Source organism: Diprion similis, chromosome 4, assembly GCF_021155765.1.
Source record: "Diprion similis isolate iyDipSimi1 chromosome 4, iyDipSimi1.1, whole genome shotgun sequence".
NCBI classification, from domain to species: Eukaryota; Metazoa; Arthropoda; class Insecta; order Hymenoptera; family Diprionidae; genus Diprion; species Diprion similis.
Genome location: NC_060108.1, coordinates 9,711,321 through 9,735,465, shown reverse-complemented (window position 1 = coordinate 9,735,465; position 24,145 = coordinate 9,711,321).

The window sequence follows — 24,145 nt, the reverse complement described above, 5'->3', positions numbered from 1 at the left end:
TGACCGTTCCGACCAAGTTACGAATGGAACCTGGAACTGTCATGCGCGTTTGTCAGAATCGCAGACATTTAGCTCAGACCGGCGAAAAAATTGAGGATATCTCGATTAAGTGACGAGATAGCCAGGAATTCTACATTTTTTTCACGGATCTCGGCTATTTATGAACCGATCCTGAAATTCTTGGGTGGGTTCGACAGAGCTCCAGACACTCAGCTGCCCCGCTTCAAAAATTCAGAAAAAAGTTGGTTTTTGGCTGAGAAACCCTCGATTCTCGTCAATTCCGACCGTTCCGACCAAGTTGCGAATGAAACCTGGAATTGTCATGCGTGTTTGTCAGAATCGCAGACATTCAGCACAGACTAGCGGAAAAATTGAAGATATCTCGATCAAGTGACGAGATAGTCAGGAATTCTACATTTTTTCAACGGATCTCGGCTATTTATGAACCGATCCTGAAATTCTTGGGTGGGTTCGACAGAGCTCCAGACACTTAGCTGCCCCGCACCGAAAATTCAGGAAAAAGTTGGTATTTGGATGAGAAACCTTCGATTCTCGTCGGTTCTGACCGTTCTGACCAAGTTACGAATGAAACCTAGAATTGTCATGCGCGTTTGTTAGAATCGCAGACATTTAGCTTAGACCAGCAGAAAAATTGAAAATATCTCGATTAAGTGAAGAGATAGCCAGTAATTCTACATTTTTACAACGGAACTCGGCTATTTATGAACCGATCCTGAAATTCTTGGGTGGGTTCAACAGAGCTCCAGACACCCAGCTGCCCCGCTTTGAAAATTCAGAAAAAAGTTGGTATTTGGCTGAGAAACCCTCGATTCCCGTCGGTTCTGACCGTTCTGACCAAGTTACGAATGAAACCAGAAATTGTCATGCGCGTTTGTCAGAATCGCTGACATTCAGGTCAGACCAGCAGAAAAATTGAAGATATCTCGATTTAGTGACGAGATAGCCAGGAATCCTACATATTTTCAACGGATCTCGACTATTTATAAACCGATCTTGAAATTCTTGGGTGGGTTCGACAGAGCTCTAGACACTCAGCTGCCCCGCACCGTAAATTCAGAAAAAAGTTAGTATTTGGATGAGAAACCTCCGATTCTCGTCGGTTCTGACCGTTCTGACCAAGTTACGAATGGAACCTGGAACTGTCATGCGCGTTTGTCAGAATCGCAGACATTCAGCTTAGACCGGCAGAAAAATTGGAGATATCTGGATTAGGTGACGAGATAACTAGGAATTCTACATTTTTCTAACGGATCTCGGCTATTTATGAACCGATCCTGAAATTCATGGGTGGGTTCGACAGAGCTCCAGACACTCAGCTGCCCTGCTTCAAAAATTCAGAAAAAAGTTGGTTTTTGGCTGAGAAACCCTCGATTCTTGTCAATTCCGACCGTTCTGACCAAGTTGCGAATGAAACCTGGAATTGTCATGCGCGTTTGTCAGAATCGCAGACATTCAGCACAGACCAGCGGAAAAATTGAAGATATCTCGATCACGTGACGAGATAGTCAGGAATTCTACATTTTTCCAACGGATCTCGGCTATTTATGAACCGATCCTGAGATTCTTGGGTGGGTTCGACAGAGCTCTAGACACTCAGCTGCCCCGCACCGAAAATTCAGAAAAAGTTGGTATTTGGATGAGAAACCTTCGATTCTCGTCGGTTCTGACCGTTCCGACCAAGTTACGAATGGAACCTGGAACTGTCATGCGTGTTTGTCAGAATCGCAGACATTTAGCACAGACTAGCGGAAAAATTGAAGATATCTCGATCAAGTGACGAGATAGTCAGGAATTCTACATTTTTTCAACGGATCTCGGCTATTTATAAACCGATCCTGAAATTCTTGGGTGGGTTCGACAGAGCTCCAGACACTCAGCTGCCCCGCTTCAAAAATTCAGAAAAAAGTAGGTTTTTGGGTGAGAAACCCTCGATTCTCGTCAATTCCGACCGTTCTGACCAAATTGCGAATGAAACCTGGAATTGTCATGCGTGTTTGTCAGAATCGCAGACATTTAGCACAGACTAGCGGAAAAATTGAAGATATCTCGATCAAGTGACGAGATAGTCAGGAATTCTACATTTTTTCAACGGATCTCGGCTATTTATAAACCGATCCTGAAATTCTTGGGTGGGTACGACAGAGCTCCAGACACTCAGCTGCCCCGCACCGAAAATTCAGGGAAAAGTTGGTATTTGGATGAGAAACCTTCGATTCTCGTCGGTTCTGACCGTTCTGACCAAGTTACGAATGAAACCTAGAATTGTCATGCGCGTTTGTTAGAATCGCAGACATTTAGCTCAGACCAGCAGAAAAATTGAAGATATCTCGATTAGGTGACGAGACAGCCAGGAATTCTAAATTTTTTTGACGGATCTCGGCTATTCATGAACCGATCCTGAAATTCCTGGGTGGGTTCGACAGAGCTCCGGACACTCAGCTGCCCCGCACCGAAAATTCAGGAAAAAGTTGGTATTTGGATAAAAAACCTTCGATTCTCGTCGGTTCTGACCGTTCTGACCAAGTTACGAATGAAACCTAGAATTGTCATGCGCGTTTGTTAGAATCGCAGACATTTAGCTCAGACCAGCGGAAAAATTGAAGATATCCCGATTAGGTGACGAGACAGCCAGGAATTCTACATTTTTTCAACGGATCTCGGCGATTTATGAACCCATCCTGAAATTCCTAGGTGGGTTCGACAGAGTTCCAGACACTTATTGCCCCGCTTCAAAAATTCAGAAAAAAGTTGGTATTTGGCGGAGAAACCCTCAATTCTCGTCGGTTCCGACCGTTCTGTCCAAGTTACGAATGAAACCTGGAATTGTCATGCGCGTTTGTCAGAATCGCAGACATTTAGCACAAACCAGCAGAAAAATTGGGGATATCTCGATTAAGTAACAAGATAGCAAGGAATTCTACATTCTTCCAACGGATCTCGGCTATTTATGAACCGATCCTGAAATTCTTAGATGGGTTCGACAGAGCTCCAGACACTCAGCTGCCCCGCTCTGAAAATTCAGAAAAAAGTTGGTATTTGGCTGAGAAACCCTCGATTCTCGTCGGTTCTGACCGTTCTGACCAAGTTACGAATGAAACCAGGAATTGTCATGCGCGTTTGTCAGAATCGCTGACATTCAGGTCAGACCAGCAGAAAAATTGAAGATATCTCGATTTAGTGACGAGATAGCCAGGAATCCTACATATTTTCAACGGATCTCGACTATTTATAAACCGATCTTGAAATTCTTGGGTGGGTTCGACAGAGCTCTAGACACTCAGCTGCCCCGCACCGTAAATTCAGAAAAAAGTTAGTATTTGGATGAGAAACCTCCGATTCTCGTCGGTTCTGACCGTTCTGACCAAGTTACGAATGAAACCTGGAACTGTCATGCGCGTTCGTCAGAATCGCAGACATTCAGCTTAGACCGGCAGAAAAATTGGAGATATCTGGATTAGGTGACGAGATAACTAGGAATTCTACATTTTTCTAACGGATCTCGGCTATTTATGAACCGATCCTGAAATTCATGGGTGGGTTCGACAGAGCTCCAGACACTCAGCTGCCCTGCTTCAAAAATTCAGAAAAAAGTTGGTATTTGGATGAGAAACCCTCGATTCTCGTCAATTCCGACCGTTCTGACCAAATTGCGAATGAAACCTGGAATTGTCATGCGTGTTTGTCAGAATCGCAGACATTTAGCACAGACTAGCGGAAAAATTGAAGATATCTCGATCAAGTGACGAGATAGTCAGGAATTCTACATTTTTTCAACGGATCTCGGCTATTTATAAACCGATCCTGAAATTCTTGGGTGGGTACGACAGAGCTCCAGACACTCAGCTGCACCGCACCGAAAATTCAGGGAAAAGTTGGTATTTGGATGAGAAACCTTCGATTCTCGTCGGTTCTGACCGTTCTGACCAAGTTACGAATGAAACCTAGAATTGTCATGCGCGTTTGTTAGAATCGCAGACATTTAGCTCAGACCAGCAGAGAAATTGAAGAAATCTCGATTAGGTGACGAGACAGCCAGGAATTCTAAATTTTTTTGACGGATCTCGGCTATTCATGAACCGATCCTGAAATTCCTGGGTGGGTTCGACAGAGCTCCGGACACTCAGCTGCCCCGCACCGAAAATTCAGGAAAAAGTTGGTATTTGGATAAAAAACCTTCGATTCTCGTCGGTTCTGACCGTTCTGACCAAGTTACGAATGAAACCTAGAATTGTCATGCGCGTTTGTTAGAATCGCGGACATTTAGCTCAGACCAGCGGAAAAATTGAAGATATCCCGATTAGGTGACGAGACAGCCAGGAATTCTACATTTTTTCAACGGATCTCGGCGATTCATGAACCCATCCTGAAATTCCTAGGTGGGTTCGACAGAGTTCCAGACACTTATTGCCCCGCTTCAAAAATTCAGAAAAAAGTTGGTATTTGGCGGAGAAACCCTCAATTCTCGTCGGTTCCGACCGTTCTGTCCAAGTTACGAATGAAACCTGGAATTGTCATGCGCGTTTGTCAGAATCGCAGACATTTAGCACAAACCAGCAGAAAAATTGGGGATATCTCGATTAAGTAACAAGATAGCAAGGAATTCTACATTCTTCCAACGGATCTCGGCTATTTATGAACCGATCCTGAAGTTCTTAGATGGGTTTGACAGAGCTCCAGACACTCAGCTGCCCCGCTCTGAAAATTCAGAAAAAAGTTGGTATTTGGCTGAGAAACCCTCGATTCTCGTCGGTTCTGACCGTTCTGACCAAGTTACGAATGAAACCAGGAATTGTCATGCGCGTTTGTCAGAATCGCTGACATTCAGGTTAGACCAGCAGAAAAATTAAAGATATCTCGATTAAGTGACGAGATAGCCAGGAATTCTACATTTTTTCACCGGATCTCGGCTATTTATGAACCGATTCTGGAATTTTTGGGTGGGTTCGACAGAGTTCCAGACACTCAGCTGTCCCGCTTCAAAAATTCAGAAAAAAGTTGGTATTTGGATGAGAAACCCTCGATTCTCGTCGGTTCTGACCGTTCTGACCAAGTTACGAATGGAACCCGGAACTGTCATGCGCGTTCGTCAGAATCGCAGCTATTTAGCTCGGACCGGCAGAAAAATTTGAGATATCTCGATTAAGTGAAGAGATAGCCAGTAATTCTACATTTTTTCAACGGAACTCGGCTATTTATGAACCGATCCTGAAATTCTTGGGTGGGTTCAACAGAGCTCCAGACACTCAGCTGCCCCGCTTTGAAAATTCAGAAAAAAGTTGGTATTTGGCTGAGAAACCCTCGATTCCCGTCGGTTCTGACCGTTCTGACCAAGTTACGAATGAAACCAGAAATTGTCATGCGCGTTTGTCAGAATCGCTGACATTCAGGTCAAACCAGCAGAAAAATTGAAGATATCTCGATTTAGTGACGAGATAGCCAGGAATCCTACATATGTTCAACGGATCTCGGCTATTTATGAACCGATCCTGAAATTCTTGGGTGGGTTCGACAGAGCTCAAGACACTCAGCTGCCCCGCACCGTAAATTCAGAAAAAAGTTAGTATTTGGATGAGAAACCTCCGATTCTCGTCGGTTCTGACCGTTCTGACCAAGTTACGAATGGAACCTGGAACTGTCATGCGCGTTTGTCAGAATCGCAGACATTTAGCTCAGACCGGCAGAAAAATTGAAGATATCTCGATTAAGTGACGAGATAGCCAGGAATTCTACATTTTTTCAACGGATCTCGGCTATTTACGAATCAATCCTGAAATTCTTGGGTGGGTTCGACAGAGTTCCAGACACTCAGCGGCCCCGCTTCAAAAATTCAGAAAAAAGTTGGTATTTGGCTGAGAAACCCTCGATTCTCGTCGGTTCCGACTGTTCTGACCAAGTTACGAATGAAACCTGGAATTGTCTTGCGCATTTGTCAGAATCGCAGACATTTAGCACAGACCAGCAGGAAAATTGAAGATATCTCGATTTAGAGACGAGATAGTCAGAAATTCGACGGTTTTTAACGGATCTCGGCTATTTATGAACCGATTCTGAAATTCTTGGGTGGGTTCGACAGAGTTCCAGACACTTGGCTGCTCCGCTCCAAAAATTCGGGAAAAAGTTAGTATTTGGCTGAGAAACCCTCGATTCTTGTCGGTTCTGACCTTTCTGACCAAGTTACAAATGAAACCTGGAATTGTCATGCGCGTTTCTCAGAATCGCAGACATTTAGCTCAGACCAGCAGAAAAATTGAAGATATCTCGATTAGGTGACGAGATAGCCAGGAATTCTACATTTTTTCACCGGATCTCGGCTATTTATGAACCGATCCTGAAATTCTTCGGTGGGTTTGACGGAGTTCCAGACACTCAGCTGCCCCGCTTCAAAAATTCAGAAAAAGTTGGTATTTGGCTGAGAAACCCTCGATTCTCGTCGGTTCCGACCGTTCTGACCAAGTTGCAAATGAAACCTGGGATTGTCATGCGCGTTTGTCACAATCGCAGACATTCAGCACAGACGAGCAGAAAAATTGAAGATATCTCGATTAAGTGACGAGACAGCCAGGAATTCTACATTTTTTCAACGGATCTCGGCGATTCATAAACCGATTCTGAAATTCCTGGGTGGGATCGACAGAGTTCCAGACACTCATTGCCCCGCTTCAGAAGTTCAGAAAAAAGTTGGTATTTGGCTGAGAAACCCTAAATTCTCGTCGGTTCTCACCGTTATGTCCAAGTTACGAATGAAACCTGGAATTGTCATGCGCGTTTGTCAGAATCGCAGACATTTAGCACAGACCAGTAGAAAATTTGAAGATATCTCGATTGAGTGACGAGATAGCCAGGAATTCTACATTTTTCCAACGGATCTCGGCTATTTATGAACCGATCCTGAAATTCTTGGGTGGGTTCGACAGAGCTCCAGACACTCAGCTGCCCCGCTTCGAAAATTCAGAAAAAAGTTGGTATTTGGCTGAGAAACCCTCGATTCTCGTCGGTTCTGACCGTTCTGACCAAGTTACGAATGAAACCAGAAATTGTCATGCGCGTTCGTCAGAATCGCTGACATTCAGGTCAGACCAGCAGAAAAATTGAAGATATCTCGATTTAGAGACGAGATAGTCCGAAATTCGACATTTTTCAACGGATCTCGGCTATTTATGAACCGTTTCGGAAATTCTTGGGTGGGTTCGACAGAGTTTCAGACACTCAGCTGCTCCGCTCCAAAAATTCAGGAAACAGTTGGTATTTGGCTGAGAAACCCTCGATTCTTGTCGTTTCTGACCTTTCTGACCAAGTTACAAATGAAACCTGGAATTGTCGTGCGCGTTCGTCAGAATCGCAGACATTTAGCACAGACCAGCAGAAAAATTGAAGATATCTCAATTAAGTGACGAGATAGCCAGGAATTCTACATATTTTCAACGGATCTCGGCTATTTATGAGCCGATCCTGAAATTCTTGGGTGAGTTCCACAGAGCTCCAGACACTCAGCTGCCCCGCACCGAAAATTCAGAAGAAAGTTGTTATTTGGCTGAGAAACCCTCGATTCCCGTCGGTTCTGACCGTTCTGACCAAGTTCCGAATAAAACCTAGAATTGTCATGCGCGTTTGTCAGAATCGCAGACATTTAGCACAGACCAGCAGAAAATTTGAAGATATCTTGATTAGGTGACGAGATGGCCAGGAATTCTCCATTTTTTTGACGGATCTCGGCTATTCATAAACCGATCCTGAAATTCCCGGGTGGGTTCGACAGAGCTCCAGACACTTAGCTGCCCCGCACCAAAAATTCAGAAAAAAGTTAGTATTTGGATGAGAAACCTTCGATTCTCGTCGGTTCTGACCGTTCTGACCAAGTTACGAATGGAACCTGGAACTGTCATGCGCGTTTGTCAGAATCGCAGACATTTAGCTCAGACCGGCAGAAAAATTGAAGATATCTCGATTAAGTGACGAGATAGCCAGGAATTCTACATTTTTTCAACGGATCTCGGCTATTTACGAATCAATCCTGAAATTCTTGGGTGGGTTCGACAGAGTTCCAGACACTCAGCGGCCCCGCTTCAAAAATTCAGAAAAAAGTTGGTATTTGGCTGAGAAACCCTCGATTCTCGTCGGTTCCGACTGTTCTGACCAAGTTACGAATGAAACCTGGAATTGTCTTGCGCATTTGTCAGAATCGCAGACATTTAGCACAGACCAGCAGGAAAATTGAAGATATCTCGATTTAGAGACGAGATAGTCAGAAATTCGACGGTTTTTAACGGATCTCGGCTATTTATGAACCGATTCTGAAATTCTTGGGTGGGTTCGACAGAGTTCCAGACACTTGGCTGCTCCGCTCCAAAAATTCGGGAAAAAGTTAGTATTTGGCTGAGAAACCCTCGATTCTTGTCGGTTCTGACCTTTCTGACCAAGTTACAAATGAAACCTGGAATTGTCATGCGCGTTCCTCAGAATCGCAGACATTTAGCTCAGACCAGCAGAAAAATTGAAGATATCTCGATTAGGTGACGAGATAGCCAGGAATTCTACATTTTTTCACCGGATCTCGGCTATTTATGAACCGATCCTGAAATTCTTCGGTGGGTTTGACGGAGTTCCAGACACTCAGCTGCCCCGCTTCAAAAATTCAGAAAAAGTTGGTATTTGGCTGAGAAACCCTCGATTCTCGTCGGTTCCGACCGTTCTGACCAAGTTGCAAATGAAACCTGGGATTGTCATGCGCGTTTGTCACAATCGCAGACATTCAGCACAGACGAGCAGAAAAATTGAAGATATCTCGATTAAGTGACGAGACAGCCAGGAATTCTACATTTTTTCAACGGATCTCGGCGATTCATAAACCGATTCTGAAATTCCTGGGTGGGATCGACAGAGTTCCAGACACTCATTGCCCCGCTTCAGAAGTTCAGAAAAAAGTTGGTATTTGGCTGAGAAACCCTAAATTCTCGTCGGTTCTCACCGTTATGTCCAAGTTACGAATGAAACCTGGAATTGTCATGCGCGTTTGTCAGAATCGCAGACATTTAGCACAGACCAGTAGAAAATTTGAAGATATCTCGATTAAGTGACGAGATAGCCAGGAATTCTACATTTTTCCAACGGATCTCGGCTATTTATGAACCGATCCTGAAATTCTTGGGTGGGTTCGACAGAGCTCCAGACACTCAGCTGCCCCGCTTCGAAAATTCAGAAAAAAGTTGGTATTTGGCTGAGAAACCCTCGATTCTCGTCGGTTCTGACCGTTCTGACCAAGTTACGAATGAAACCAGAAATTGTCATGCGCGTTCGTCAGAATCGCTGACATTCAGGTCAGACCAGCAGAAAAATTGAAGATATCTCGATTTAGAGACGAGATAGTCCGAAATTCGACATTTTTCAACGGATCTCGGCTATTTATGAACCGTTTCGGAAATTCTTGGGTGGGTTCGACAGAGTTTCAGACACTCAGCTGCTCCGCTCCAAAAATTCAGGAAACAGTTGGTATTTGGCTGAGAAACCCTCGATTCTTGTCGTTTCTGACCTTTCTGACCAAGTTACAAATGAAACCTGGAATTGTCGTGCGCGTTCGTCAGAATCGCAGACATTTAGCACAGACCAGCAGAAAAATTGAAGATATCTCAATTAAGTGACGAGATAGCCAGGAATTCTACATATTTTCAACGGATCTCGGCTATTTATGAGCCGATCCTGAAATTCTTGGGTGAGTTCCACAGAGCTCCAGACACTCAGCTGCCCCGCACCGAAAATTCAGAAGAAAGTTGTTATTTGGCTGAGAAACCCTCGATTCCCGTCGGTTCTGACCGTTCTGACCAAGTTCCGAATAAAACCTAGAATTGTCATGCGCGTTTGTCAGAATCGCAGACATTTAGCACAGACCAGCAGAAAATTTGAAGATATCTTGATTAGGTGACGAGATAGCCAGGAATTCTCCATTTTTTTGACGGATCTCGGCTATTCATAAACCGATCCTGAAATTCCCGGGTGGGTTCGACAGAGCTCCAGACACTTAGCTGCCCCGCACCAAAAATTCAGAAAAAAGTTAGTATTTGGATGAGAAACCTTCGATTCTCGTCGGTTCTGACCGTTCTGACCAAGTTACGAATGGAACCTGGAACTGTCATGCGCGTTTGTCAGAATCGCAGACATTTAGCTCAGACCGGCAGAAAAATTGAAGATATCTCGATTAAGTGACGAGATAGCCAGGAATTCTACATTTTTTCAACGGATCTCGGCTATTTACGAATCAATCCTGAAATTCTTGGGTGGGTTCGACAGAGTTCCAGACACTCAGCGGCCCCGCTTCAAAAATTCAGAAAAAAGTTGGTATTTGGCTGAGAAACCCTCGATTCTCGTCGGTTCCGACTGTTCTGACCAAGTTACGAATGAAACCTGGAATTGTCTTGCGCATTTGTCAGAATCGCAGACATTTAGCACAGACCAGCAGGAAAATTGAAGATATCTCGATTTAGAGACGAGATAGTCAGAAATTCGACGGTTTTTAACGGATCTCGGCTATTTATGAACCGATTCTGAAATTCTTGGGTGGGTTCGACAGAGTTCCAGACACTTGGCTGCTCCGCTCCAAAAATTCGGGAAAAAGTTAGTATTTGGCTGAGAAACCCTCGATTCTTGTCGGTTCTGACCTTTCTGACCAAGTTACAAATGAAACCTGGAATTGTCATGCGCGTTCCTCAGAATCGCAGACATTTAGCACAGACCAGCAGAAAAATTGGAGATATCTCGATTAAGTGACGAGATAGCTAGGAATTCTACATATTTTCAACGGATCTCGGCTATTTATGAACCGATCCTGAAATTCTTGGTTGGATTCGACAGAGCTCCAGACACTCAGCTGCCCCGCACCGAAAATTCAGAAAAAAGTTGTTATTTGGCTGAGAAACCCTCGATTCTCGTCGGTTCTGACCGTTCTGACCAAGTTACGAATGAAACCTGGAATTGTCATGCGCGTTTGTCAGAATCGCAGACATTTAGCACAGACCAGCAGAAAATTTGAAGATATCTCGATTAAGTGACGAGATAGCCAGGAATTCTACATTTTTTTGACGGATCTCGGCTATTCATAAACCGATCTTGAAATTCCTGGGTGGGTTCGACAGAGCTCCAGACACTAAGCTGCCCCGCTTTGAAAATTCAGAAAAAAGTTGGTATTTGGCTGAGAAACCCTCGATTCTCGTCGGTTCTGACCGTTCTGACCAAGTTACGAATGAAACCAGAAATTGTCATGCGCGTTCGTCAGAAACGCTGACATTCAGGTCAGACCATCAAAAAATTGAAAATATCTCGATTTAGCGACGAGATAGTCAAAAATTCGACATTTTTCAACGGATCTAGGCTATTTATGAACCGATCCTGAAATTCTTAGGTGGGTTCGACAGAGCTCCAGACACTCAGCTGCCCCGCTTTGAAAATTCAGAAAAAAGTTGGCATTTGGCTGAGAAACCCTCGATTCTCGTCGGTTCTGACCGTTCTGACCAAGTTACGAATGAAACCGGAAATCGTCATGCGGGTTTGTCAGAATCTGTGACATTCAGGTCAGACCAGCAGAAAAATTGAAGATATCTGGATTTAGAGACGAGATAGTCAGAAATTCGACATTTTTTAACGGATCTCGGCTATTTATCAACCGATTCTGAAATTCTTGGGTGGGTTCGACGGAGTTCCAGACACTCAGCTGCCCCGCTTCAAAAATTCAGGAAAAAGTTGATATTTGGCTGAGAAACCCTCGATTCTCGTCGGTTCCGACCGTTCTGACCAAGTTACGAATGAAACCTGGAATTGTCATGCGCGTTCGTCAAAATCGCAGACATTCAGCACAGACCAGCGGAAAAATTGAAGATATCTCGATTAAGTAACGAGGTAGCCAGGAATTCTACATTTTTTTGACGGATCTCGGCTATTCATGAACCGATCCTGAAATTCCTGGGTGGGTTTGACAGAGCTCCAGACACTCAGCTGCCCCGCACTGAAAATTCAGAAAAAAGTTGGTATTTGGATGAGAAACCTTCGATCCTCGTCGGTTCTGACCGTTCTGACCAAGTTACGAATGGAACCCGGAACTGTCATGCGCGTTTGTCAGAATCGCAGACATTAAGCTCAGACCGGCAGAAAAATTAAAGATATTTCGATTAAGTGACGAGATAGCCAGGAATTCTACATTTTTTCAACGGATCTCGGCTATTTATGAACCGATCCTGAAATTCTTGGGTGGGTTCGACAGAGTTCCAGACACTCAGCTGCCCCGCTCCAAAAATTCAGGAAAAAGTTGGTATTTGGCTGAGAAACCCTCGATTCTCGTCGGTTCCGACCGTTCTGACCAAGTTTCGAATGAAACCTAGAATTGTCATGCGCGTTTGTCAGAATCGCAGACATTCAGCACAGACCAGCAGAAAATTTGAAGATGTCTCGATTAAGTGACGAGATAGCCAGGAATTCTACATTTTTTCAACAGATCTCGGCTATTTATGAACCGATCCTGAAATTCTTGGGTGGGTTTGACAGAGTTCCAGACACTCAGTTGCCCCGCTCCAAAAATTCAGAAAAAAGTTGGTATTTGGCTGAGAAACCCTCGATTCTCGTCGGTTTTGACCGTTCTGACCAAGTTACGAATGAAACCTGGAATTGTCATGCGCGTTTGTCAGAATCGCAGACATTCAGCACAGACCAGCAGAAAATTTGAAGATATCTCGATTAAGTGACGAGATAGCCAGGAATTCTACATTTTTTCGACGGATCTCGGCTATTCATAAACCGATCCTAAAATTCTTGGGTGGGTTCGACGGAGCTTCAGACACTCAGCTGCCCCGCTTCAAAATTTCAGGAAAAAGTTGGTATTTGGATGAGAAACCTTCGATTCTCGTCGGTTCTGACCGTTCTGACCAAGTTACGAATGAAACCTAGAATTGTCATGCGCGTTTGTTAGAATCGCAGACATTTAGCTCAGACCAGCAGAAAAATTGAAGATATCTCGATTAGGTGACGAGATAGCCAGGAATTCTACATTTTTTCACCGGATCTCGGCTATTTATAAACCGATTCTGGAATTCTTTTGTGGGTTCGACAGAGTTCCAGACACTCAGCTGCCCCGCTTCAAAAATTCAGGAAAAAGTTGGTATTTGGCTGAGAAACCCTCGATTCTCGTCGGTTCTGACCGTTCTGACGAAGTTACGAATGGAACCTGGAATTGTCATGCGCGTTTGTCAGAATCGCAGACATTTAGCACAGACCAGCAGAAAAATTGAAGATATCTCGAATAAGTGACGAGATAGCCAGGAATTCTACATATTTTCAACGGATCTCGGCTGTTTATGAACCGATCCTGAAATTCTTGGGTGGGTTCGACAGAGCTCCAGACACTCAGCTGCCCCGCACCGAAAATTCAGAAAAAAGTTGGTATTCGGATGAGAAACCTTCGATTCTCGTCGGTTCTGACCGTTCTGACCAGGTTACGAATGAAACCTGGAATTGTCATGCGCGTTTGTCAGAATCGCAGACATTCAGCACAGACGAGCAGAAAAATTGAAGATATCTCGATTAAGTGACGAGACAGCCAGGAATTCTACATTTTTTCAACGGATCTCGGCGATTTATGAACCGATCCTGAAATTCTTGGGTGGGTTCGACAGAGCTCCAGACACTCAACTGCCCCGCTTTGGAAATTCAGAAAAAAGTTGGTATTTGGCTGAAAAACCCTCGATTCTCGTCGGTTCTGACCGTTCTGACCAAGTTACGAATGAAACCAGGAATTGTCATGCGCGTTTGTCCGAATCGCTGACATTCAGGTCAGACCAGCAGAAAAATTGAAGATATCTCGATTTAGAGACGAGATAGTCAGAAATTCGACATTTTTCAACGGATCTCGGCTATTCATGAAACGATCCTGAAATTTCTGGGTGGGTTCGACAGAGCTCCAGACACTCAGCTGCCCCGCACCGTAAATTCAGAAAGAAGTTAGTATTTGGATTAGAAACCTGCGATTCTTGTCGGTTCTGACCGTTCTGACCAAGTTACGAATGGAACCTGGAACTGTCATGCGCGTTTGTCAGAATCGCGGACATTTAGCTTAGACCGGCAGAAAAATTGAAGATATCTCGATTAAGTGACGAGATAGCCAGGAATTCTACATTTTTTCAACGGATCTCGGCGATTTATGAACCGATTCTGAAATTCCTGGGTGGGATCGACAGAGTTTCAGACACTCATTGCCCCGCTTCAGAAGTTCAGAAAAAAGTTGGTATTTGGCTGAGAAACCCTAAATTCTCGTCGGTTCTCACCGTTCCGACCAAGTTACGAATGAAACCTGGAATTGTCATGCCCGTTCGTTAGAATCGCAGACATCCAGCACAGACCAGCAGAAAAATTGAAGATATCTCGATTAAGTGACGAGATAGTCCGAAATTCGACATTTTTCAACGGATCTCGGCTATTTATGAGCCGATCCTGAAATTCTTGGGTGGGTTCGACAAAGCTCCAGACACTCAGCTGCCCCGCACCGAAAATTCAGAAAAAAGTTGTTATTTGGCTGAGAAACCCTCAATTCTCGTCGGTTATGACCGTTCTGACCAAGTTCCGAATAAAACCTAGAATTGTCATGCGCGTTTGTTAGAATCGCAGACATTTAGCTTAAACCAGCAGAAAAATTGAAGATATCTCGATTAGGTGACGAGACAGCCAGGAATTTTACATTTTTTCAACGGATCTCGGCGATTTACGAACCGATCCTGAAATTCCTGGGTGGGTTCGACAGAGCTCCGGACACACAGCTGCCCCGCTTCGAAAATTCAGGAAAAAATTGGTATTTGGCTGAGAAACCCTCGATTCTCGTCGGTTCTGACCGTTCTGACCAAGTTACGAATGAAACCAGAAATTGTCATGCGCGTTTGTCAGAATCGCTGACATTCAGGTCAGACCAGCAGAAAAATTGAAGATATCTCGATTTAGAGACGAGATAGTCCGAAATTCGACATTTTTCAACGGATCTCGGCTATTTATGAACCGATTCGGAAATTCTTGGTCGGGTTCGACAGAGTTTCAGACACTCAGCTGCTCCGCTCCAAAAATTCAGGAAAAAGTTGGTATTTGGCTGAGAAACCCTCGATTCTTGTCGGTTCTGACCGTTCCGACCAAGTTACGAATGAAACCTGGAATTGTCATGCCCGTTCGTCAGAATCGCAGACATCCAGCACAGACCAGCAGAAAAATTGAAGACATCTCGATTAAGTGACGAGATAGTCCGAAATTCGACATTTTTCAACGGATCTCGGCTATTTATAAACCGATTCTGAAATTCTTGGGTGGGTTCGACAGAGTTTCAGACACTCAGCTGCTCCGCTCCAAAAATTCAGGAAAAAGTTGTAATTTGGCTGAGAAACCCTCGATTCTTGTCGGTTCTGACCTTTCTGACCAAAGTACAAATGAAACCTGGAATTGTCGTGCGCGTTCGTCAGAATCGCAGACATTTAGCACAGACCAGCAGAAAAATTGAAGATATCTCAATTAAGTGACGAGATAGCCAGGAATTCTACATATTTTCAACGGATCTCGGCTATTTATGAGCCGATCCTGAAATTCTTGGGTGGGTTCGACAGAGCTCCAGACACTCAGCTGCCCCGCACCGAAAATTCGGAAGAAAGTTGTTATTTGGCTGAGAAATCCTTGATTCTCGTCGGTTCTGACCGTTCTGACCAAGTTACGAATAAAACCTGGAATTGTCATGCCCGTTCGTCAGAATCGCAGACATTTAGCACAGACCAGCAGAAGAATTGAAGATATCTTGATTAAGTGACGAGATAGCCAGGAATCCTACATATTTTCAACGGATCTCGGCTGTTTATGAACCGATCCTGAAATTCTTGGGTGGGTTCGACAGAGCTCTGGACACTCAGCTGCCCCGCTCCGAAAATTCAGAAAAAAGTTGTTATTTGGCTGAGAAACCCTCGATTCTCGTCGGTTCTGACCGTTCTGACGAAGTTACGAATGGAACCTGGAATTGTCATGCGCGTTTGTCAGAATCGCAGACATTCAGCACAGACCAGCAGAAAAATTGAAGATATCTCGAATAAGTGACGAGATAGCCAGGAATTCGACATATTTTCAACGGATCTCGGCTGTTTATGAACCGATCCTGAAATTCGTGGGTGGGTTCGACAGAGCTCCGGACACTCAGCTGCCCCGCACCGAAAATTCAGAAAAAAGTTGGTATTTGGATGAGAAACCTTCGATTCTCGTCGGTTCTGACCGTTCTGACCAAGTTACGAATGAAACCTGGAATTGTCATGCGCGTTTGTCAGAATTGCAGACATTGAGCTCAGACCAGCAGGAAAATTAGAGATATCTCGATTAAGTGACGAGACAGTCAGAAATTCGACATTTTTCAACGGATCTCGGCTATTTATAAACCGATTCTGGAAAACTTGGGTGGGTTCGACAGAGTTCCAAACACTCAGCTGCCCCGCTCCAAAAATTCGGAAAAAAGTTAGTATTTGGCTGAAAAACCCTCGATTCTCGTCGGTTCTGACCGTTCTGACCAAGTTACGGATGGAACCCGGAGCTGTCATGCGCGTTCGTCAGAATCGCAGACATTTAGCTCAGACCGGCAGAAAAATTTGAGATATCTCGATTAAGTGACGAGATAGCCAGTAATTCTACATTTTTTCAACGGATTTCGGCTATTTATGAACCGATCCTGAAATTCTTTGGTGGGTTCGACAGAGTTCCAGACACTCAGCTGCCCCGCTTCAAAAATTCAGAAAAAAGTTGGTATTTGGCTGAGAAATCCTCGATTCTCGTCGGTTCCGACCGTTCTGACCAAGTTGCGAATGAAACCTGGGATTGTCATGCGCGTTTGTCAGAATCGCTGACATTCAGGTCAGACCAGCAGAAAAATTGAAGATATCTCGATTGAGAGACGAGATAGTCCGAAATTCGACATTTTTCAACGGATCTCGGCTATTTATGAACCGATTCGGAAATTCTTGGTCGGGTTCGACAGAGTTTCAGACACTCAGCTGCTCCGCTCCAAAAATTCAGGAAAAAGTTGGTATTTGGCTGAGAAACCCTCGATTCTTGTCGGTTCTGACCGTTCCGACCAAGTTACGAATGAAAACTGGAATTGTCATGCCCGTTCGTCAGAATCGCAGACATCCAGCACAGACCAGCAGAAAAATTGAAGACATCTCGATTAAGTGACGAGATAGTCCGAAATTCGACATTTTTCAACGGATCTCGGCTATTTATGAACCGATTCTGAAATTCTTGGGTGGGTTCGACAGAGTTTCAGACACTCAGCTGCTCCGCTCCAAAAATTCAGGAAAAAGTTGGTATTTGGCTGAGAAACCCTCGATTCTTGTCGGTTCTGACCTTTCTGACCAAAGTACAAATGAAACCTGGAATTGTCGTGCGCGTTCGTCAGAATCGCAGACATTTAGCACAGACCAGCAGAAAAATTGAAGATATCTCAATTAAGTGACGAGATAGCCAGGAATTCTACATATTTTCAACGGATCTCGGCTATTTATGAGCCGATCCCGAAATTCTTGGGTGGGTTCGACAGAGCTCCAGACACTCAGCTGCCCCGCACCGAAAATTCGGAAGAAAGTTGTTACTTGGCTGAGAAACCCTTGATTCTCGTCGGTTCTGACCGTTCTGACCAAGTTACGAATAAAACCTGGAATTGTCATGCCCGTTCGTCAGAATCGCAGACATTTAGCACAGACCAGCAGAAGAATTGAAGATATCTTGATTAAGTGACGAGATAGCCAGGAATCCTACATATTTTCAACGGATCTCGGCTGTTTATGAACCGATCCTGAAATTCTTGGGTGGGTTCGACAGAGCTCTGGACACTCAGCTGCCCCGCTCCGAAAATTCAGAAAAAAGTTGTTATTTGGCTGAGAAACCCTCGATTCTCGTCGGTTCTGACCGTTCTGACGAAGTTACGAATGGAACCTGGAATTGTCATGCGCGTTTGTCAGAATCGCAGACATTCAGCACAGACCAGCAGAAAAATTGAAGATATCTCGAATAAGTGACGAGATAGCCAGGAATTCTACATATTTTCAACGGATCTCGGCTGTTTATGAACCGATCCTGAAATTCTTGGGTGGGTTCGACAGAGCTCCGGACACTCAGCTGCCCCGCACCGAAAATTCAGAAAAAAGTTGGTATTCGGATGAGAAACCTTCGATTCTCGTCGGTTCTGACCGTTCTGACCAAGTTACGAATGAAACCTGGAATTGTCATGCGCGTTTGTCAGAATTGCAGACATTTAGCTCAGACCAGCAGGAAAATTAGAGATATCTCGATTAAGTGACGAGACAGTCAGAAATTCGACATTTTTCAACGGATCTCGGCTATTTATAAACCGATTCTGGAAAACTTGGGTGGGTTCGACAGAGTTCCAAACACTCAGCTGCCCCGCTCCAAAAATTCAGAAAAAAGTTAGTATTTGGCTGAAAAACCCTCGATTCTCGTCGGTTCTGACCGTTCTGACCAAGTTACGGATGGAACCCGGAGCTGTCATGCGCGTTCGTCAGAATCGCAGACATTTAGCTCAGACCGGCAGAAAAATTTAAGATATCTCGATTAAGTGACGAGATAGCCAGTAATTCTACATTTTTTCAACGGATTTCGGCTATTTATGAACCGATCCTGAAATTCTTTGGTGGGTTCGACAGAGTTCCAGACACTCAGCTGCCCCGCTTCAAAAATTCAGAAAAAAGTTGGTATTTGGCTGAGAAATCCTCGATTCTCGTCGGTTCCGACCGTTCTGACCAAGTTGCGAATGAAACCTGGGATTGTCATGCGCGTTTGTCAGAATCGCTGACATTCAGGTCAGACCAGCAGAAAAATTGAAGATATCTCGATTTAGAGACGAGATAGTCCGAAATTCGACATTTTTCAACGGATTTCGGCTATTTATGAACCGTTCCGGAAATTCTTGGTCGGGTTCGACAGAGTTTCAGACACTCAGCTGCTCCGCTCCAAAAATTCAGGAAAAAGTTGGTATTTGGCTGAGAAACCCTCGATTCTTGTCGGTTCTGACCGTTCCGACCAAGTTACGAATGAAACCTGGAATTGTCATGCCCGTTCGTCAGAATCGCAGACATCCAGCACAGACCAGCAGAAAAATTGAAGACATCTCGATTAAGTGACGAGATAGTCCGAAATTCGACATTTTTCAACGGATCTCGGCTATTTATGAACCGATTCTGAAATTCTTGGGTGGGTTCGACGGAGTTTCAGACACTCAGCTGCTCCGCTCCAAAAATTCAGGAGAAAGTTGGTATTTGGCTGAGAAACCCTCGATTCTTGTCGGTTCTGACCTTTCTGACCAAAGTACAAATGAAACCTGGAATTGTCGTGCGCGTTCGTCAGAATCGCAGACATTCAGCACAGACCAGCAGAAAAATTGAAGATATCTCAATTAAGTGACGAGATAGCCAGGAATTCTACATATTTTCAACGGATCTCGGCTATTTATGAGCCGATCCTGAAATTCTTGGGTGGGTTCGACAGGGCTCCAGACACTCAGCTGCCCCGCACTGAAAATTCAGAAGAAAGTTGTTATTTGGCTGAGAAACCCTTGATTCTCGTCGGTTCTGACCGTTCTGACTAAGTTACGAATAAAACCTGGAATTGTCATGCCCGTCCGTCAGAATCGCAGACATTTAGCACAGACCAGCAGAAGAATTGAAGATATCTTGATTAGGTGACGAGATAGCCAGGAATCCTACATATTTTCAACGGATCTCGGCCGTTTATGAACCGATCCTGAAATTCTTGGGTGGGTTCGACAGAGCTCTGGACACTAAGCTGCCCCGCTCCGAAAATTCAGAAAAAAGTTGTTATTTGGCTGAGAAACCCTCGATTCTCGTCGGTTCTGACCGTTCTGACGAAGTTACGAATGGAACCTGGAATTGTCATGCGCGTTTGTCAGAATCGCAGACATTTAGCACAGACCAGCAGAAAAATTGAAGATATCTCGAATAAGTGACGAGATAGCCAGGAATTCTACATATTTTCAACGGATCTCGGCTGTTTATGAACCGATCCTGAAATTCTTGGGTGGGTTCGACAGAGCTCCAGACACTCAGCTGCCCCGCACCGAAAATTCAGAAAAAAGTTGGTATTCGGATGAGAAACCTTCGATTCTCGTCGGTTCTGACCGTTCTGACGAAGTTACAAATGGAACCTGGAATTGTCATGCGCGTTTGTCAGAATCGCAGACAAATCAGCACAGACCAGCAGAAAAATTGAAGATATCTCGAATAAGTGACGAGATAGCCAGGAATTCTACATATTTTCAACGGATCTCGGCTGTTTATGAACCGATCCTGAAATTCTTGGGTGGGTTCGACAGAGCTCCGGACACTCAGCTGCCCCGCACCGAAAATTCAGAAAAAAGTTGGTATTCGGATGAGAAACCTTCGATTCTCGTCGGTTCTAACCGTTCTGACCAAGTTACGAATGAAACCTGGAATTGTCATGCGCGTTTGTCAGAATTGCAGACATTTAGCTCAGACCAGCAGAAAAATTAGAGATATCTCGATTAAGTGACGAGACAGTCAGAAATTCGACATTTTTCAACAGATCTCGGCTATTTATAAACCGATTCTGAAAAACTTGGGTGGGTTCGACAGAGTTCCAAACACCTAGCTGCCCCGCTTCAAAAATTCAGAAAAAAGTTAGTATTTGGCTGAAAAACCCTCGATTCTCGTCGGTTCTGACCGTTCTGACCAAGTTACGAATGGAACCCGGAGCTGTTATGCGCGTTCGTCAGAATCGCAGACATTTAGCTCAGACCGGCAGAAAAATTTGAGATATCTCGATTAAGTGACGAGATAGCCAGTAATTCTACATTTTTTCAACGGATTTCGGCTATTTATGAACCGATCCTGAAATTCTTTGGTGGGTTCGACAGAGTTCCAGACACTCAGCTGCCCCGCTTCAAAAATTCAGAAAAAAGTTGGTATTTGGCTGAGAAATCCTCGATTCTCGTCGGTTCCGACCGTTCTGACCAAGTTGCGAATGAAACCTGGGATTGTCATGCGCGTTTGTCAGAATCGCTGACATTCAGGTCAGACCAGCAGAAAAATTGAAGATATCTCGATTGAGAGACGAGATAGTCCGAAATTCGACATTTTTCAACGGATCTCGGCTATTTATGAACCGATTCGGAAATTCTTGGTCGGGTTCGACAGAGTTTCAGACACTCAGCTGCTCCGCTCCAAAAATTCAGGAAAAAGTTGGTATTTGGCTGAGAAACCCTCGATTCTTGTCGGTTCTGACCGTTCCGACCAAGTTACGAATGAAACCTGGAATTGTCATGCCCGTTCGTCAGAATCGCAGACATCCAGCACAGACCAGCAGAAAAATTGGAGACATCTCAATTAAGTGACGAGATAGTCCGAAATTCGACATTTTTTAACGGATCTCGGCTATTTATGAACCGATTCTGAAATTCTTGGGTGGGTTCGACAGAGTTTCAGACACTCAGCTGCTCCGCTCCAAAAATTCAGGAAAAAGTTGGTATTTGGCTGAGAAACCCTCGATTCTTGTCGGTTCTGACCTTTCTGACCAAAGTACAAATGAAACCTGGAATTGTCGTGCGCGTTCGTTAGAATCGCAGACATTTAGCACAGACCAGCAGAAAAATTGAAGATATCTCAATTAAGTGACGAGATAGCCAGGAATTCTACATATTTTCAACGGATCTCGGCTATTTATGAGCCGATCCTGAAATTCTTGGGTGGGTTCGACGGAGCTCCAGACACTCAGCTGCCACGCACTGAAAATTCAGAAGAAAGTTGTTATTTGGCTGAGAAACCCTTGATTCTCGTCGGTTCTGACCGTTCTGACCAAGTTACGAATAAAACCTGGAATTGTCATGCCCGTTCGTCAGAATCGCAGACATTCAGCACAGACCAGCAGAAGAATTAAAGATATCTTGATTAGGTGACGAGATAGCCAGGAATCCTACATATTTTCAACGGATCTCGGCTGTTTATGAACCGATCCTGAAATTCTTGGGTGGGTTCGACAGAGCTCTGGACACTCAGCTGCCCCGCTCCGAAAATTCAGAAAAAAGTTGTTATTTGGCTGAGAAACGCTCGATTCTCGTCGGTTCTGACCGTTCTGACGAAGTTACGAATGGAACCTGGAATTGTCATGCGCGTTTGTCAGAATCGCAGACATTCAGCACAGACCAGCAGAAAAATTGAAGATATCTCGAATAAGTGACGAGATAGCCAGGAATTCTACATATTTTCAACGGATCTCGGCTGTTTATGAACCGATCCTGAAATTCGTGGGTGGGTTCGACAGAGCTCCGGACACTCAGCTGCCCCGCACCGAAAATTCAGAAAAAAGTTGGTATTTGGATGAGAAACCTTCGATTCTCGTCGGTTCTGACCGTTCTGACCAAGTTACGAATGAAACCTGGAATTGTCATGCGCGTTTGTCAGAATTGCAGACATTTAGCTCAGACCAGCAGGAAAATTAGAGATATCTCGATTAAGTGACGAGACAGTCAGAAATTCGACATTTTTCAACGGATCTCGGCTATTTATAAACCGATTCTGGAAAACTTGGGTGGGTTCGACAGAGTTCCAAACACTCAGCTGCCCCGCTCCAAAAATTCGGAAAAAAGTTAGTATTTGGCTGAAAAACCCTCGATTCTCGTCGGTTCTGACCGTTCTGACCAAGTTACGGATGGAACCCGGAGCTGTCATGCGCGTTCGTCAGAATCGCAGACATTTAGCTCAGACCGGCAGAAAAATTTGAGATATCTCGATTAAGTGACGAGATAGCCAGTAATTCTACATTTTTTCAACGGATTTCGGCTATTTATGAACCGATCCTGAAATTCTTTGGTGGGTTCGACAGAGTTCCAGACACTCAGCTGCCCCGCTTCAAAAATTCAGAAAAAAGTTGGTATTTGGCTGAGAAATCCTCGATTCTCGTCGGTTCCGACCGTTCTGACCAAGTTGCGAATGAAACCTGGGATTGTCATGCGCGTTTGTCAGAATCGCTGACATTCAGGTCAGACCAGCAGAAAAATTGAAGATATCTCGATTGAGAGACGAGATAGTCCGAAATTCGACATTTTTCAACGGATCTCGGCTATTTATGAACCGATTCGGAAATTCTTGGTCGGGTTCGACAGAGTTTCAGACACTCAGCTGCTCCGCTCCAAAAATTCAGGAAAAAGTTGGTATTTGGCTGAGAAACCCTCGATTCTTGTCGGTTCTGACCGTTCCGACCAAGTTACGAATGAAACCTGGAATTGTCATGCCCGTTCGTCAGAATCGCAGACATCCAGCACAGACCAGCAGAAAAATTGAAGACATCTCGATTAAGTGACGAGATAGTCCGAAATTCGACATTTTTCAACGGATCTCGGCTATTTATGAACCGATTCTGAAATTCTTGGGTGGGTTCGACAGAGTTTCAGACACTCAGCTGCTCCGCTCCAAAAATTCAGGAAAAAGTTGGTATTTGGCTGAGAAACCCTCGATTCTTGTCGGTTCTGACCTTTCTGACCAAAGTACAAATGAAACCTGGAATTGTCGTGCGCGTTCGTCAGAATCGCAGACATTTAGCACAGACCAGCAGAAAAATTGAAGATATCTCAATTAAGTGACGAGATAGCCAGGAATTCTACATATTTTCAACGGATCTCGGCTATTTATGAGCCGATCCCGAAATTCTTGGGTGGGTTCGACAGAGCTCCAGACACTCAGCTGCCCCGCACCGAAAATTCGGAAGAAAGTTGTTATTTGGCTGAGAAACCCTTGATTCTCGTCGGTTCTGACCGTTCTGACCAAGTTACGAATAAAACCTGGAATTGTCATGCCCGTTCGTCAGAATCGCAGACATTTAGCACAGACCAGCAGAAGAATTGAAGATATCTTGATTAAGTGACGAGATAGCCAGGAATCCTACATATTTTCAACGGATCTCGGCTGTTTATGAACCGATCCTGAAATTCTTGGGTGGGTTCGACAGAGCTCTGGACACTCAGCTGCCCCGCTCCGAAAATTCAGAAAAAAGTTGGTATTTGGCTGAGAAACCCTCGATTCTCGTCGGTTCTGACCGTTCT